Genomic DNA, 17,090 nt, shown 5'->3' on the forward strand with positions numbered 1-17,090 from the left:
ACGTTGCTGTATTAGAGTCAACATCCATGTGGACACCACCCAGTTTAAGAGGAAGACACTCTTCCCAGATCCCACGGGACTCTCTCCTTCCCTCAGAGGAACTACTACCACGAACTTGCATTTATCGCCATGAACTTGTGTTCATCATTCCTAGGTGTGTTTTTATACAAATGTATGTATGCATATAAATATATTTATATTTATAGAAATGTGCATATACACACATGCACATATGCACACAGATATATATACACATATATTACATGTAATATATATGCATGTGTTTTTAATATATGTGTTTTTAATATATATGTGTGTATATTACACATGAGCCAGAGTACTACTTTGCTTGTTTTTCAAATTGCTACAGGATCACATCATGACTTTTCAACAACTTGCCTTAGTTGCTGACCGTCTGTTTGCATTTTGGGGGGAATGTGTCCATTTTGATGCGTAAGTGCTACTTTTTAAACTCACGTCCATTGCACTATCCTATGCATAAGCTACATGGTTTGTATCCAATTCTTTCCCTGATGGAAGCTCAGATGGCTTCTAATCTTTCTCTGTTGCAGCGAGTGGACATCTTTGTAGCTGCCTCGGGTTTCAGACGCAGAGACCTTCAAAGGTGTCTGTCTAGAAGAACTGCCAGGTCACAGAGGAAGACCCTCCACTTGGCTAGATATTGTCAAATTGCTCTCTTGAGTGGACACACCAATTTCCACGCCCACCGCCGGGGAACCAGTGTTCCCGTTATCCCACCTCTCATCAGAATTTACCTTTCTGCCAATAGGATAAATGTGAAATGACATCATATATTTTGCACTTTCCTGGTTCCTGGAGACACAGAGCATCTTATTGGCTGGTGACATTCTTTCCTCTGAGAATGGCCTATCCATGCTCTTTGCTAGATTTTCTACTGTGTTGTTTAGCTTTTTCTCACTGATTTGCATGAGATCTTAATTATTCTGATCTTGAGTTATCCTTTGTTGTTTCAGACTCAGCCTGCTTTATGATTCACTTGTCATATACTTTACATAGTGTGCCAAGCACAGGGCCTATGCTTGAAAAACAATAAAGGATTAATGATGAATTGTTTTCACCCTTAAGGATGTATCTAGTTATGCTCAATTGTGATACATGTCGATTTTATCTGCAACAAATCCTCAACGCCCTGTCTAAACAACTGTATTTTAACATAGAATTTGATTTCAATGAATAATGCATCACATAAATGGGAAATTCTGCTCTAAAATTTTCATATGATACACACGTTCACTCAAATAAAATTTATTAGAATAGTGTTATAAATTTGTTTGTATAATTGGTAAACTAAAACCTCAGAATGAATTAACAACAGACTGCCAAGCACAATGGATGAGTCCCGCCAAACCTAATGGTAAACACACTTCATATGGCCTCACTGGGGATGCTGGGAGGGGAGAGAAAACCATCTACTGTGGGCAGACATAGCTCTGCAGGCCTTAGGTTCGTTTTTTCATTTAATCCTCACCATAATCCTGTAAGGTAGTGTTGGAATAATCTGGGGTAGGCCGCCCCCAAATGTGCCTCGTGGCATACTATTTTGAATTAAAGTTACTTAAGAAAAGGCCAAGGCAAGAGAAACACTCTAACCTTCCATGTCTGTCTCCCTGAAGCAGAAATAAATCTCCCATGACAGGGGATTCGCATCTGGAGGTAGAAGGACACCCTATCACCGGAGATCGGGGAATTCAGGCCAAGAAGCCTCTATAAACAAACCTTGCTGCTGCTTTAACTGACTACCCCAAGCCCCAGCTCTGTTTAGGCTCTTCACCAACTGGGCACCTAAACCTAAGTTTCTTTGTCCTGTCAGTTCTTCACCAGTTGATTATGCTTCGTCTAAAAAGTATAAAAGCTGCCTGCTTTGGCGACTTCTTAGGTCCCATTTCTATGAGACTGAAACCGAGCAGGACGCTGTGGGGCTGGGGCTCCTGGGCACGGAAGCCTTTCTGTGTCCCCCGTTTCTTGATTACAGGAAATAGGCTTCATTCAGCCTCCATGACCTTCCCTGAGTTCCAAAGGGCAGGTTCACACAGTTGCTAATCAGGGAAGGGAGGGGATGCAGAGACAAGGGAGGAGCAGTCAGGAGACAAGAGTGCAGCCTTGGGGCAGGTCCTGGCTCTCCCGCAAGGGATGCACAGAACAATATCTTTGAGCTCTTTTGCAGATACTGAAATCCCCACCAGGTGGGAGAAGTTAACTGCCTGCTGCCCACAAGCCCTAGACCCCAGACCAACTGGAACCAGAAGGTTGATGATGCCGACTCCCACTTACCTCACCACCAACCAATCAGAAGAAGGTCCATGAGCTGACCACGCCCTCTTTGAGCCATTGCTATAAAAGTCCTCACTACCCCACTCCAGGCTGGGGGACACAGTTTTCAGGGCATTAGCCCACTCTGGCCCCCTTTGCCTGGCAAAGCAATAAAGCTATTCTTTACTCCTTCACCCAAAACTCTGTCTCCAAGATTAATTCGGTACCAGGGTACAGAGGCCAGATTCGGCTTCGAGACCACCGTGTTGCAGGAGTAAAATTTTTTTCTTTTTCTCCCGTTCAACTGTCTCGCATCAATTTTACTATCACTCCACCCACAGCACTCAAGACGGGTACGGGGGAAATTTCCCCTCCCTGACAGCGGATATTACTTTCCAGTGTTTTCAAAGGAAGAAACTAAATACTCATGGAGGAGGAGGAACTTCCCTAAAGTCACACCATGAGTGATGGGGTCAGGACTCACACCCACGTCTTTTATTTCTTATTCAACAAGAATTTTCTTCTAGTGCACCAGGTACTGAGTTCCAACAAGACAGATAAATGAGGGATCATCACTTAACTGGCTTCCAAATGCTTTCTCTTACGGATCCATTCCCAGATGTGGAGGATGGTAGAGGGTAGCTTGGAGCTGCACTGTCCGCTCTAACACGCCCCCTGCCCGCCCCCCGGCCTCGCCCCAAAGTCATCAATTAGCTAAATACCAACGTAAACATAAGAAAGCATTTCAAAAAGTAAGAGAGGGCACAGAATGAGATGGAAACCTTTATAATTTGACTGTGAACTTGTTATCACCCATCACTCTACGGTCTTTGCAAAAGAATTATGATGAATACAACTATTCTTCTCTAATCCCTAGAGAAACCTTAACTCTAAAAAATGTGGTTTCAGTTACATTCTTTATTCAATTTGCAAACTATTTCAGATACACGGTAAGACATAGGTACCTCACACTCAGCTACAGAAATGAAATATTACAAATCCACCTTAAGTCCCCATGTAACTTCCTTACTGTTTGCTTCACCACAGGCACCCCATCACCCCTCCACCCAGCCACCAGGTATCCATCTCCTACCCCGTACTTGGTGTTGCAGTTCATATGTATATAATTACACTCTCAGTACACACATAAATCTACATCTATGTTTAGATGCAACTATTTTGCAAGTTTACAGAAAGTATATCACACTGTCCATGCCTACCTAGAATTTGATCTTTTCCCCTCACTATTGTGTACGTGATACTGACCCCACTGTAGTGCATGCATTCTCTCTGCTGTAGAATACGCATTGGATAAACATTTCCTAATTTATGTATGCATTACTTTTTGATAAACATGTATGTTGTTTCCTGTGTTTTTCTATTAAAAGCAATGCAGTTTTGAACAGTCTTCTATTTATCCTAGTTGAGATGAGCAAGAGCTTCCACAGAAATAGATAATTTTAAAAAAAGAAACAAAGCCAGAATTACTGGCCATTTGCCAGATCATGTATCTTCAAGTCAACTCCACGTGGCCAAATCACTTTTCAAAACAGTTGTAACGTTTGATCTCCTCACTGGCAACACGCTGGAATGCCCACTGTTTCATTTCATCCCCAACAGTTGGTCCTGTCACACTTTTTCATTTTTTCACTCTGACGGGTGTAAAACAGTCCCTGGATGTGGTTTTAATTTTCCATCTCCATGACTTTAGTTCATTTCTTTGTGAAATTGAGCATCTTTTCTATGGCCATTGACGATGCAGGTTTCCTCTCTTACGGATCACCTGTTCACTGTTGTTTTTACTTTGAATATTCTCCACGATAGGGCAGCTGCCGTGACTTTCACACCTTGAACACTTTATAAGTAAGTTACTCCTACTTTGTTTGACCTTGAATACTGGCTGGCTCGTAGGTAAACAGGGAAATCAGAAGTTAGCATATATAAAGCCCCAGGGCGCCCCCGAAACCACTTTATCTTTCTACTTCGCTGGCTACTGCATCCAACCCAGCATCCCTACACATGTACCAGCACCTGGCCGTGGTGCTCCTTATGTAGTCCTTAATCCCAGGCAACGAATGAGTTTTGGCCTAGTTACCATATTCCTTTCTGGATGGGCCAGTATGCTTGTGATCATTTTGGTTTTTGTTTTTTTGTGTTCTTCTTTTTTAGATTTTTAAAAGGAAGCTTTATTTTGCTGAAAGTAACAGGAAACCAATATCAGTGGCTGCCAACAGAAGGTGTCTTCGAAAAGAAACACAATGGAAAGAAAACACCATGAAAAACCAGGCTTTATGGTGTTCCTTGCCTGTTCTGTTTTGCTTGTTTGGTTGGGTTTTTTTTGTTTGTTTGCTTTCGGGGTTTTTTGTTTTGTATTTTTATTTTGTATTGGAGTAGAGTTGATTAACAACGTTGTGTTAGTTTCAGGTGCACAGCACAGTGATTCAGTTATACATGGACGTGTATCTATTCATTTTCAAATGCTTTTCCCATTTAGGTTATTACAGAGTATTGAGCAGAGTCCCCTGTGCTCTACAGTAGGTCCTTGTTGGTTATCCATTTTACATAGAGCAGTGTGGACATGTCAATTCCAAACTCCCAATCTATCCCTCCCCCCACCTTCCCCCCTTGGTAATAAATTCGTTCTCTGAGTCTGTCTGTCCCTGCTCTGCAAACAAACTCATCTGTATCGTTTTTCTTTAGATTCCACCTATAAGCAACATCCCCTGATATTTGTCTTTCTCTGTCCAACTCACCCCACCCAGCATAACAATCTCCAGGTACATCCATCCTTTACTCCCAGGCAATGAATGAGTTTTTGCCTAGTCATTGTATTCCTTCCAGGACGTGCTGGTATGCTTGTGATCATTTTGAACACTTAACCCTCTCTTCCAGCCAGGAGAGAGCCACTGTGCTGCCGAAAACAAGGACTTAATCACGTTGATTTAAAGATGTAATACACCCCCGTGTTAGCTGAATCTATTCTCTTCCTTTGCGACCGAACCTCATTAATGCTATAAGGCAGGGGAGTTACAGGGGGATAGTGCACACCCGTGGTTCCCAATTTATTTTTAATCTTGGTTCATGTACACAAAACAAAAGATCCATTTCTCTTTTTTTTTCCCCCCGGTATGCAGGCCTCTCACTGTTGTGGCCTCTCCCGTTGCGGAGCACAGGCTCCGGACGCGCAGGCTCAGGGGCCCAGCCGCTCCGCGGCATGTGGGATCTTCCCGGACCAGGGCACGAACCCGTGGCCCCTGCACCCACAGGCGGACTCTGAACCACTGAGCCACCAGGGAAGCCCTAAAAGATCCATTTCTTAGGCTGCTTCCCCACCATATCCTACTCCCCGGTGCGGGGGAGGAGGTGGATTGCACTAGCAAAAATAAGCACAGTATTGGGAAAGACATACATTTTATATGTTTAATATAATAAATATTATTTATATAACATAAATATATTTAATATAATATATATTATATACTTAAGGTAATAGAATATATTACAAACTTCCCCAAATTGTACTTATTTATTTATATACATTGCTCTTATATTTATATACATACCTGGAGCAAAGGGGAGATGAAAACAGTTTTATTTAAACCACAGCATGTCGTTCAGTGCAGCTAATGGAAAGTTCCAGGCTATTCAAGAAATAGCCTCTCCAGCCTCACAACCATTCTGAAGTTAAACAAACAACCCCAATCAAATGAAGTGGATATAACGTTGCGAGTAAAACAAGCAGGGTCGTTCATAACTGAGAAGCAAGAAAAGCAACGACTGAAAAGTGCGAACAGCTCAGGACATCCTGTCACGGCCATTCTCTGCACACAGTAGGGGCTTTGTATTATTGCAGGGGTTATGGGGCTATAGCCTCTTTAGTATAATAACACGGTCTTCAGCAAATTGCACGAAAATACTGATTTTAGTCTTTGAATTCCAAATTTCTGTAACTTTGATAACTCAGCCGGTTCCTAGGAGTAAACTTTAGTCACATGTAAAAATGACATCTATGGCCTTGCAAACCATTGAAAGAATCAAAGCAAGTGTGCAGCTTTAGATCAGTTGGCCTAGAAGGGGGCTCTGATAACCTCCACTAGTGCTTTGAAGCCCAGTTTAGGAATCACCAATGTAACACATTCTTTGAATCAAGGTAACCCATTGGAATCCCTGCCTGGTTCTCTCCAGCGAGAAGAGAATCATCTATCTCTGATAATGTTCAGCAGGAGACTGCAGGGCCCGCCTCTGCCTAAGAAATTTTGATGGAAAACACTCATTCTGATTCACTTTGTTATAAAGCAGAAACTAACACACCATTGTAAAGCAATTATACCCCAATAAAGATGTTAAAAAAAGAAAACTCATTCATTCACTTATTCATTCATTCAACAATTATTAATGCATTTTGAGCACTGCTGGTAAGCAGAAAAATAGCCCCCAAAGATACCCATGTCCTGCTCCCAGGAAGCTAAAACAATGGAATACTATGACGCAAGGGGGATTGAGGCTGCAAATGGAATTGGCTGCTAACCAGTTGGCCTTAATGTCAGATGATCTTGGATTATCTGGGCAGCCTGATATAATCGCAAGGGCCCTTTTTATGTAGAAAAGGGAGGCAGAAGGTCAGAGTCGGAGAGAGATTTAAAGATGTCATGCTGCTGGGTTTCAAGATGAAGGAAGGGGCTACAAGCCAAGGAAGATAGGCAGCCTTTGAAGAGCAAAGAAACAAATTCTTCCCTGGAGCCTCTAGGAAAAAATGCATCCCGGCCCACACCTTGACCTTAGCCCAAGGAGATCCATCCACTTCTGACCTACACAGCTAGAAATTATAAAATTAGCTGTTTCAAGCCACCATGTGTGCGGTCATTTGTTACAGCAGCTACACAACACTTACAAAAGCACCACTGTTTGCCAGGCATGTGCGAGGGGCTGGGTGCAGTGATGAGCCCAGCGGGTCTGTTCACACGTCTCTGCCCATGACCCCACCGTCGGCCCACAGTCCAAAACAGTAATTAAGAAAACAAGCCATAACATATATATTTTGTGTGTGTTTGTTTTTGTTTTTGCGGTACGCGGGCCTCTCACTGTTGCGGCCTCTCCCGTTGTGGAGCACAGGTTCCGGACGCGCAGGCTCAGTGGCCATGGCTCACGGGCCGAGCCGCTCCGCGGCATGTGGGATCCTCCCGGACCGGGGCACGAACCCGCGTCCCCTGCATCGGCAGGCGGACTCTCAACCACTGCGCCACCAGGGAAGCCCAAGCCATAATATATTTTAAATTGCCTTAAGTCCCCGAAAGAAGTTAATGTGATGTTAAGGAATAAATCAAGTCGACACATTTTAAGTAAGATGGTAAAGGAAGCTCCCTCAGACAAGGTGGCCTTTGAGGCAGCTAGGTGAAGAAAAGAGAGATGAGAGCCCAGCTGGAGGTCATGACGGTTGGACATACAAGAGGAGAAATGGCCGGAATAGGGCTGGAGAGGTAGGCAGGGCCCAGATCATGCCAGGCCTGTTTGGGCTGATTTCAGTCTAATGCAATGAAGCCACTGGGACAACTGAGCCTGACTGCCAGCTTGTAAGCGAAAGCGGGGTCCGGGCCGCTCACTGCTCAAAAGCCAATAAAGAGGCCAGGTTGGTGGAAAGGATTTTTTTTAATTTATTTTGGATGCCAGCAACCCGCGGAGGGGGACGCAGGTCCAAAGGCCGACTCCCCCACACTGACAATCGGGGGCAAGCGCTTTTATAGACGGAGCGAGGGGGCTCCATGCAGAACCAGCACGGGCAGCTCCGACAGGCGTCTTGAACTTGGTCATGTCATGGTCTGATCAGCGTCATCTTGATTGTTCTAAGTACCGTTAATCTTCAGTTCCAGGGTCGGTTTGTTCCCATTTCCTTGAGGCCAGTTCTCGGAATGGTGGCAGCTTCTGTCATGGCTACAGCCTGGTCATCATGTAGTTAACTTCTTCTACCTGGGAGGGGTTTCCGTGTCTACAAGACGGCTCCCAGGACACGGCTCAGGATATGATCTCTAGCCCTTGAAGAGGAACTAAGGGACCTTGACTTTGCCTACTGACCAAACTATTATATTATTATTTAGCCTTGTTAGATGGTTTTCCTTTGTTTCTTCATTGTTCTCACTTCTCTGATGAAACGTATTCTTTGGCTGAAGTTCTTCCACAGATGAAAGGCAGGTGGAGGACATGGGTGGGAAGGACCATAAGGCCCCGCTCCGGATTTCAAGCTTACGGTGCAGAAACAGGCACACAAGTGCATCGTGAAAGATAGTCCTCCCTGGAAGAAGCCTCAAGTTATGTTGCAGTTCATTCTATTTTGCTACTTTTACTTTAAAACTAACTGAATCAAGGGAGAAAACTGAGAGTAGGTGATCTTGGATAAGATTAATTCGGATCAGAAAAAGCCAGCAGTCACTTCAGGACTGGAACTGAGCCGCCCACCAACTGTAACCAGCTGCATTTCTGGATCAGTGTTTTTCAGCCCTTAATTTTTTCATTATGGCTCCCTAGGGAGACTATTTTTAAATAAACTTTTAAAAATTTTAGAACCGTTTTAGAAAAATAGCTAAGAGAGTACAGATCTAATCTGTAGATCTAATCTGTAGATCTAACCTACCCCACACTCAGCATCTTCTATTCCTATAGTACATTTGCTACAATTTGTGAACCATGTTGGTACATGATTAATTAAAGTCCACAAGGCATTCAATTTTTTCTTTTTTTCTTTTGCGGTACGCGGGCCTCTCCCTGCTGTGGCCCCTCCCGTTGCGGAGCACAGGCTCCGGACGCGCAGGCTCAGCGGCCATGGCTCACGGGCCCAGCCGCTCCGCGGCACGTGGGATCCTCCCGGACCGGGGCACGAACCCTGTCCCCTGCATCGGCAGGCGGACTCTCAACCACTGCGCCACCACGGAAGCCCCAGCATTCAATTTTCTACCTCATGTTTTTTAGGGATTTCCAGGATCCTAACCGGGGTATCATGTGACATTTTTTCACCAGATCTCCTTGGGCTCCTCTTGGCTGTGACTGTTCCTCAGACTCTCCCTCTTTCTGATGACCTTGACAGTCTTGAGAAGTACTCACAGGTATTTTGTAGAATGTTCCTTAATTGAAATTTGGTACTTTTTTCCTGATTAGACCGGAGTGAAGTATCTTTGGGAGGAAGTCAATACATGTAAAATGGCATTTCCCTTATATCATGTCAAAGGTACGTGTCCATCTGTGGCTATTGGGAGCTTTTTCAGGTGGCTTTTGTGTCTCTGGCATATTGCCACGTGTGTGTGTGTGTGTGTGTGTGCGTGTGTGCGTGTATGCCAGCACTTCCATTACAAGATGTTCCGGCTCTCAGAAGCTCTGTTACACATATATTTCCTAATCACTTTTCCCTATGAAATTTTAAGACCACAGATGCACTGTACATCTGTTAAGTACTTTAAATATATCTGTATTTTCTACATAATAAGGGAAATATTCTTTTTGTCCCCCACCCCGCCCCCAACAAAGAACCAATTATATGCCTTTGGGGGGCAATTCTAACTGCACTGAAAGTACATGATCTATACCTATATTTACCACTTCAAAAAAAGCCATCACTATGATGATGCCAGGTCACCATATATAGTTTCCAGCCTGCTCCTTGCTAGAGAGAACGACTGGATAAATGATTGACTCCTGTCTAATTTAGAATTGCTCTTTTTCTTAAGGGCTGCTCAAAGACTCAGGATGTTTGACATCTGCTGGAGGGGGAAATGCATCTATCTGAGAGAAATGAAAAGGGTATACCATTGAAATGGAGGGAGAGATTCTAAAAACAAAGAAAGCAACACACCACAGCCCTTTATACCTAAAACACTTTCCTTCCATTTCTGTCTCCTCTCATTTCCTCGAATTCCTCTCCTACAGTGTTGGATGACTCTGAGTTTTCAAACTTCACGTAAGGACACCGATAGCTGACTTCACAAACCGTGAGCAGCCGTGTTCATCACCCCAGCGTGGTCTCAAAGCCCTTCATTTGTGCTGTAATAATTGGCTAGAGCAGAAATGAGCTGCCGGTAGCTGAACCAGAAAACAGCATCATCTTAAAAGAGCCATTTCTGGGATGGGGCTGCATTTTGTCTCGCTTTGGACATTGCAATATTATGAAAAGAATGCAAACACACAGAAGCAAGTGCGGTGACTTTCTGCGTGCTGAACTGTTTGGATACAGGCGAAAAAGTAGCCATGGAGATACAATTTTAAGTGAACAAACTTCTCGTTCGGTTTCTCTAGCTTGCAAGCGGGCTCCCACGAACCCAGGCTCCTAGGATGCCCCAGCGCCAAGCCAGCCCCCAAAAGAGCGGGCTCTGATCCCTTAGGTAACAATGAGGAAGGACAGAGCTGACCCCAATCTTTCCACCATCAGTAGGGATGGTGGAAACAAAGTGTCCAAGCAGACCTATAACCACCACTCAAATATATGTTTGCAATTAAATTCAGAAGGTCATCATTTCAGAGGTCAGCCTTCCCTTCGAAGCAGCAAGGGCTTGAGGTCTATAAAACTGCGTGGGTAAGTGAATGGCAATGAACGCAATGGGCCATTTGTCTTTCTCTCATGTGCAAAGCACTTGGCATCCAGTCATGGGTGCTGATGGTCTGCGGGAAAACAGCTGTGGTTAAAGAAGGAAAACCTGAAACTGAGATGCTGAGTGGTGAACACGGGTTGCTGATAACAGACAGTTTCCTGAGCTTGCAGACAAATCACATGGGCTTCTGAAAAGGCGGCTTGGTACCTGGCATTTTCCTTTGTGTATTTGACTATTAATTCAGAACACCCTCAGGCCATTGCCACCCTGGACTGAGCACAGAGGTGGGTGGTAGATGTGAACCAACCAACCAATTCTCCTCCTGGACCCTGCCTTCCAGCACCTTGGGACAGTGAAGCATTGAAATTAAACAATACAAGGGGACTGCCCTGGTGGTCCAGTGGTGCAGACTCCATGCATCCACTGCAGGGGGCACGGGTTCCATCCCTGGCTGGGGTACTAAGATCCCGCAGGCCACACAGTGTGGCCCAAAAAAATACATGTAAATAATGCAATTTTAGGTAATGATACGTGCTGGAGAGAATTGCCCTGGATAGTATCTCTGAGGAGCTGACATCTGGATAGACCTGCTCCCTGACAAAGCACTAACTATGCAAAGATGACAGGGAGGGACTTCCCTGGTGGCGCAGTGGTTAAGAACCCGCCTGCCAATGCAGGGGACACGGGTTCGAGCCCTGGTCCAGGAAGATCCAACATGCCGCAGAGCAACTAAGCCCGTGCACCACAACTACTGAGCCTGCGCTCTAGAGCCCGTGAGCCACAACTACTGAGCCCATGTGCCACAACTACTGAAGCCTGTGTGCTTAGAGCCCGTGCTCTGCAACAAGAGAAGCCACTGCAAAGAGAAGCCCGCACACCTCAACGAAGTGTAACCCACACTCGCTGCAACTAGAGAAAGCCTGTGCACAGCAACGAAGACCCAACACAGCCATAAATAGATTAATTAATTAATTAAAAAAAAAAGACAGGGAATGAATGAGCTTTCCAGGCAAAGGAGCCCACCAGAACCCAATAACCCCTGGTGATGACAAAAACCACTAGTTGGAGCAATTTAGATAAACAGTTGCAAATAACTTAGGTAAAGTAACTCAGAAAGGTCTTAGAATGTCTTCTTTCATGTCTCCCACAAGCCTTCAACAACTGCCCTTTGTCTAACAGGGGATTTATTCCTTGCCATTAGTCAACAATTCATGGTTTACTCCCTTCCCCTAAATTCATTCCTTACTTTCAAGCTTTTGATCCTAAAAATGTCAGCTCCACAAATCAGCATTTCAGACTATCAGGGAAACCACAGTAGCAAACACCAAATGGTACATTAAAGAGGGCTACAAATTCTTTGCTACTCCTTCCGTTGGAAGGTGATGTCTGATTCCCTTGCCCTGCAACCTGGGCTGGTCTCCATGAACTGTCTGATAGACAGAACGGCTTCTGAAGCTAGGTCCTAAACAAGACTGAAACTTCAGCTTAGCTCCTTGTATCATGAATCTTTGGAAGCCAGCCTCTAGGTAAGATGTGTGGCTATTCTGAGCCCAGCAAGCTGTGAGAAGTTTGGGGATGGAGGATGCAAGGCCACATGTAAAGAGGCCAAGGGCACCATGGTGCTATGTATGTGAGTTTAGGAGCCACTTTGTCAGTGGGGTTCCAGCTGACCGCACTTGGAGCCGCGATGAACCTCCCAACTGAGCCCTTCCTGAGTTTCCGACTCAGAAAGAACTGTCAACAAATTAAAAGCTGTCTTAAGCCACTAAGTTTGGGGTGGTCCCTTATACAGTGATAGAGAATCAGAATACATCTTTTTTATCAAGAATCCCAGCATGATCACATTGATTGCGTGGCTACTCAAAAGGAAACTTCCTAAAATGTTTGCCATAAAGGGAAAAAAGGTCATTTTCTTATATTTCAGCTACTTAGAAATTCTCAAAAACGAATTAGTGTTTACTCATGTCCCCTGCTTCTATCAACTGTAAAGGAGTAGTCAGCTTGCAAAGTTGTTACTTTGTGAACTGAGAACAACTTAACTTTCTCCTAATAATGGGTAAGATACTAGGTGAGTAAAAAACAAACAAACAAACAAAAAACCCAGAAACAAAAGCCAAAACCCTGCTGCTCTTCTCTGTCAAGTTTTGTGCAATTAGTCTTAAGAACACAGAATACCTTTTTTGGTAGATTATTATAAATAGTTTTAGCAATATTACAATATAGGACAGGGTGGAGTAGATTATGATTATGACTATTTTCTTACGAAATGCCGTTCAGCTCTTTAAAAACTAATACCTATTTCACAGACTGATTCAGCTGGATTTATTGAACAGTATTCTCTAAAATCTTCCAAGTAGGTATAATGAACAGAAGGGTTGCTATCCTTAAGTGAAAACCAAGGAATTTTATTTGGGAACGCCTGTGAGTTAAGAATAAAGTGGATGAGAAACAGAGACCCAGACACAGAGAACAAACGTATGGATACCAAGGAGAGAGGGAGGGGGGCGGGATGAATTGGGAGACGGACTGACATATATACACTATTGATACTATGTGTAAAATAAATAACTAATGAAAACATTTTTTAAATTACAGTCTCCGATGGTCTTAAATTTTCTATCTGCCATTGTAAAACGTCCTGATGTGAAAATATTTCAGGATGGAAAAATAAAGCCTACAAACTTCCTCTGTTTAAAAAAAAGGAAAAAAAAAGTATAAAGTGGATGAGATTACCAGGAGGCATCAAGTAGATGACCCAGAAAGAATGCTATCTGAGTTGTGAGAGCAATTATCGCTGGGTCATGATTCAGAGTCACCGTCTCCGTTCCCAGAAAAAGACCAGAATTATGCTTTACCGGAAGGGGTGAGAGTAACGGGTCGTGGAGGAGGATGGAGGCTCGTGGATGGGATCAAACACATATTGTAAAAGAAGAGACACGCCCCAATTACTGGAGGTGACGTAGTAACATTATATGGATGTATGAGGAAGTGATAAATAAATGGGAAAGGTGATTCATTCTGTCCCCAAGTGCTTTGAGACCTCCGGGGGAATCTTATGTCTAAGATGCAAATACAGCTCCGGGGAAAGCTGTAATGATGTCGTCTTCTTCTTATCACCTCTGAAACACGCGCTTCCTCTCTCCTGCTTCTTTGGCTTGCATCCCCTATTCATTATACTCCCGACAAAAGTCTGGTTGAACTGGCTTGTGGCCATCCAATACGGAGAACCACGTTAGGTGGATGGCTATATCCAGCGCTATACTGAATACAACTCACTGACGTGGCCTTGCTTAATGTTGGCGTCCGTGTTGATCCCAGAGTCTGGTCCAATCAACCATGCGAGAATAAAAGACTCACATGGCATAAAGCTGCAGGCTGGTGCTTTCCTTAAGAGAGGGCTGTCCAGCTCAAGCTCAGGTGCAGGAGCTACTCATACATCTTGTGCCAAAATGTACCACCTTGACACCCCTTGTTTGTGGTGCTGAAGATACGCCATGAACTGGCAGAACAGACACCAATGGGATTTGGCAAATCAGGCTCCATCACAGATAGCTTCTATCTTATTTTCTCCAACTGACATCCTCTTGACACAATTTGGTGGGAACATCACTACTGCCAGTACCTGGACTGAGGCAGGAGTTACGTGGGGGACTAAAACTCACTACCACCAACATCCCTCTGCGAACTAAGAATGTCACCTGCCCAATCAGTGAACAAGCCCTCAGCCACTGCAGCTGCCCTGCTTGCAGCTGTGCACCCTGTGGGGATTCAGGATGGAGCAAACCAGGATACTGGCCCTAGATATTTCAGGTGCCTATCGAAGGAATGTTTTCAGTGAGCCCAGACTCTTGCATCTTCCCAGACACAGAAAGCACTAAATTCTTTAACTTGTGTTGTCTGGTTTTCTTTAATGAACAGTAATCTGACGTTCCAACTACCTGGATGTTGTTGCAAAAACCCTTATATATCCTGGCTCCCCCCTTACCTCTTCGGAGCCGTCCCTCAGAGCTCTCGGAGAGGCTGCCTCCCAGGTTTAAGTCCTCAGAAAGCCCACCTAATAAAGCATCATTCTCAACTTTTAGGTTGTGTATTATTTTTTCATCAACATCTCGTACAATGTTTATTTTTCCAAAGTCCAATTTACTTCCGGAGTCTTAATGGACCACTCAAATATCACTGCTAAAATATAAGCCACAGTGTAGCAAGTTGGGGAAGAAGTATCTAAAAGAGAAAAAAAAAGTCTCTTGCAGGAGAAGTTGTTCGCATGGTCTGGGTTCAAGGGAATCTCCCACCAGTGGTCGTGTGTATACGAGGCCTCTAGACTTGAGCTGGTGTTTGAAAGCCAGGGACACAGGCACATTTCTGTGGCCATCCCAAGGCCACTACATTTTCATGGAAATGAAGCTGCCGAAGGTTCATTCTTCAGGGGCTTCTGGAATTAACAAATGAAAAGAAACTCACTGAAAAGCTAACTTTCGCAGACTGCAAAACACATTTCGAAAATGAAGAAGGTGGAAAGGTTACTTGGTGCTCTGAAAACACAGTGCTCCGATGATGTGCTAAGCTATTTTAGTCTCTGAAGCCCCATTAGCGAGGAGACTGGACCTCAGCTTCATACCTCCATAAAGGCCAAACTGTAGTCGACAGCACCACAGCTGAAGGACGATTTGACGCATCTGATATGCACCTCAGGTCGTAGGTGGGAGCACAGTTACATGTGCCTTTAAAACATTCTCTCCAGCTGGGTCTCTCTGTTCTCACCTGTTTTACCTCTGAACGCAACAGTACTGCTAAATGAGCAAAGGAATCAAAGCAAATGCTTACTTGCATATCTATCGGTATATACACATACAGTTAGCTGACAAGTGACCAGAGCATTTCACTAGGCTTTGGCCAAATACATGCTCCCCTATGAATTACATGCTCCTTGTCATCAGGGGTAAAGAGAAAGAGAAATACAATAGCAATGCAGCAAAGACGGAGCTGGTATTCTCTCTTTTCTGCTCCGTAAGTATGCCCCCATTGAATTCATCAAATAACACAATTTGACAGAGTCCACAAATCAGTACAGGGCTAGATGTGCCCTATGGGATATTCGAGTCATATAAAAAGTCTAAGATGGGGGTGTGGTGGGATGAACTGGGAGATTGGGATTGACATATATACAGTCCTATGTATAGAACAGGTAACTAATGAGAACCTACTGTAGAGCACAGGGAACCTGACTCAGTGCTCTGTGGGGACCTAAATGGGAAGGAAATCCAAAAAAGAGGGGATATATGTATACGTATGGATGACTCACTTTGCTGTACAGCAGAAACTAACACAGCAGTGTAAAGCAACCGTACTCCAATAAAAAAAAGTCTATAGTATCTTCTTAGATGATTGGCTGGAAGGGTAAATGTGATTAATATTTGAGAAGGAAGGAAACAAGCTCTAACACATGGTACAGCTCAGAAGTGTCATAAAAGTTCAGCTGAGGGAATATTCTCGGGCGAGAGCAGGTAGGTTAGCTATTCTGTCAGGACACATGCTAAAAGCCTTGAGATCAAACACGACCCGTGAGCTGGGTGTAAGTTTGCGCCTTCTCTTTGTGGTAGCCAGGCCATAGATCTCACAAAGAAGATGAGGATAGGTCTAACTTCTGCCTTAAACTCAGAAGTCTCTTTAGAGTGAAGACAGCATCAAGCCATCTTTAAGTTGCATGTGGAGCTGCTTCCACTCAGTGGAATTTGCTGGCTCATCCGTTTGTGGATGGACTCTTACCTGGTCCGCCTCTGCTCCCTGAATTACTCACAAGGAGTAGCCAGGTTCAAGGTGGGCAGTCTTGTAACTCAGTAAAGCTAAGGACCTAGGTGGAGAGACACACAATCTTGGCTTTTTCTGCCCAAGGCTCAAATCAACTGACCTAATAAGACAGGTAACAATATGAGTCATTAACAATTAGGGCAGGGCTTCCCTGGTGGCGCAGTGGTTAAGAGTCCGCCTGCCGATGCTGGGGACGCGGGTTCAAGCCCTGGTCTGGGAAGATCTCACATGCCGCGGAGCAACTAAGCCCGTGCGCTACAACTACTGACCCTGAGCTCTAGAGCCCGTGAGCCACAACTGCTGAAGTCCGTGTGCCTAGAGCCCGTGCTCCACAACAAGAGAAGCCACCACAATGAGAAGCCTGCTCGCCATAACTAGAGAAAGCCCACTCGCAGCAACGAAGACCCAACACAGCCGAAA

General features: G+C 44.5%; 1 protein-coding gene across 1 annotated transcript in view; it reads right to left on the reverse strand.

Annotated features, from left to right (window-relative positions):
* Positions 1-17,090, reverse strand: part of TMEM132D (transmembrane protein 132D) — a 636,308-nt gene that overhangs the window by 422,412 nt on the left and 196,806 nt on the right. The window lies entirely within an intron of this gene.

The sequence above is a fragment of the Lagenorhynchus albirostris genome, chromosome 14, assembly GCF_949774975.1.
Source record: "Lagenorhynchus albirostris chromosome 14, mLagAlb1.1, whole genome shotgun sequence".
Classification (NCBI taxonomy): Eukaryota; Metazoa; Chordata; class Mammalia; order Artiodactyla; family Delphinidae; genus Lagenorhynchus; species Lagenorhynchus albirostris.